The following is a 2,036-nucleotide window of genomic DNA, read 5'->3' as shown; positions in this document are numbered from 1 at the left end:
TTTAGAGAGGGTGGCCTGGTGGCCCCTGAAAAGATGACACTGAGCAGGAAATTGAAGGAAACAGGCATGTAGAAGAGCATGACAAAGAGAATAGCAAGTGCGAAGGCCCTGAGACAGACAGCAAGCCCGGCATGATTAAGGACAGCAAGGAGGCCTGTGTGGGTTAGAGCAGGATGAGGGAAAGGTTGTCAAGGTCAGACAGGAAGGGGCTGGTGGGAGGGGAGGGAGGGTCTTACAGACAATGTGGGACCTCGTAGGCCTTGCTAAGATTTTAGATTTCATTCTGAGTGGATTTTGAGTGAAAGGTAACCTGAACTAATCATGTTTTAAAGCACAATTGTGAAAATATGGTATAGACAGTGTGGGCGTAAGGCAGGTGGAGTGGAGTCTGAGAGGTAGCCTGAGGCGATTTGAAGGAATAACACCTTAGATCACTTTGAATTCTGCTTCGGCCTTTTCTTAGCTGCTTGGCCTTGGGCATAAACTTCTCTGAGCTCAGTTCCTTGCCTTTGAAATGGGGTAACAGTCCCTCAGTCTTGGGTAGGTATAAAGACTGTTATTAAGATACATAAAGCTTTAGTATCTAATAGGCCTTCCATAAATAGTTGCTGTTAGAATCCTTAAGACATTCCAACCAGAAGACCTGTGGGCATGAGCTGTGGGAGGAGGGTGAGTGAAAGATGAGGAAGTAAAATGGTAATAATAATAACAGCCAGCTAATTCTCGTTGAATACTTACCACCTCTAGGCACTGGGTAAAGCATTTTGCAAATATTATCTCACTTAGTCTTTACAACAAAAACAAGGACAATAGATTAATCCATTTTTTCAAATGAAGAAACTGAGGCTCAAAGAGACAGTGAATTGAGCTCCAGGTCACACAATGGGTTAATTGACAACCACTTGGACCCATTCCCCACCTCTGACTCCAGAGTCACAGTTCTTTCCCACTGGTGATAACCTACTGGCCTCTACAGTGAAAGGTCCAAATGAGTCCCCCTCTCAGGAGTATTTACATTTTTAAGGGGGCTCTGAGGGAAGTTTTTATTTTTTCATTGAAAATGTTTAACCAAAATATAGAAAATTTCAAAGGATAACATAAGAGAGCATTATAAAAGTCACCGAACCAAAAGTATCATGCTCTAATGGAAGAATTGGTGGGGGGCAGAGGGCAGGCTAAGTCCATTGCCCCAGCCCCATCCTGTGCCCCTCTGCTCTGTTCTCCACTCCCAGGCAATGTATTCATCTTTCCTTTCCTCTCTGGGGCCATCCTGTCTCTAACCACAGGGCCTTTGCACTGGCTGCTCTTTTTTAAAAAATTAAAGTATAGTTGACATATAATATTATATTAGTTTCAGGTATAGAACATAGTGATTCAACCTCTATATACCTTACAAAGTGATGACTACAATTCCAGTAACCTTCAAAAAATATGAAATGCTTCATGAATTTGCGTGTCTTCCTTATGCAGGGGCCATGTTGACTTTCTCTGTATTATTCCAAGTTTAGTCTATATGCTGCTGAGATGAACACCCAGCTGCTCTTTTTACTTGGAAAATTCACTGGCCCTTTGCCTTACTGTTACTTACCCTTTGCTCTTCTTTAGAAACTTCCTGGACCCTAAGTGAGGTCAGTTTCTCTGACAGGGGCTCTCTCATACCCTGTCCTCTTTCATACCCTGGATTTCAGCTTGAGTATGCTTTTTTTTTTTTTTAATTAAGATATAATTCACATACATTTAAATTCACCAGATTAAAGTATACAAATGTACAAATTTTAGTATACTCTTGAGGTTTTATAACTACCACCACTATCTAATTCCAGAATATTTTCACCAACCCAAAAAGAAACACTATATCTATCACCAGTCATTCCCATTCATCCTTTATCCCCTGGTCACCACTAATCTACTTTTTGTCTCTGTGGATTTGCCTATTCTGGACATTTCATGTAAGTGGAATCATACAATATGTGGTCTTTTGTGTCTGCCTTCTTTCATATAACATAATGTTTTTAAGGTTCATCCATGTTGTACTA

General features: G+C 41.0%; 1 long non-coding RNA gene and 1 other non-coding gene across 2 annotated transcripts in view; both read right to left on the bottom strand.

Moving 5' to 3' along the window:
• The window catches only part of LOC111740605, a 24,571-nt gene that overhangs the window by 19,628 nt on the left and 2,907 nt on the right, over window positions 1–2,036 (bottom strand). The window lies entirely within an intron of this gene.
• LOC111740648 lies at window positions 1,426–1,532 on the bottom strand. Its single transcript, XR_002780702.1, has one exon. It is a non-coding gene; the product is annotated as a U6 spliceosomal RNA (small nuclear RNA).

The sequence above is a fragment of the Pteropus vampyrus genome, unplaced genomic scaffold (assembly GCF_000151845.1).
Source record: "Pteropus vampyrus isolate Shadow unplaced genomic scaffold, Pvam_2.0 Scaffold66, whole genome shotgun sequence".
Lineage (NCBI taxonomy): Eukaryota > Metazoa > Chordata > Mammalia > Chiroptera > Pteropodidae > Pteropus > Pteropus vampyrus.
This window is presented reverse-complemented; position numbering and strand designations above follow the sequence as displayed.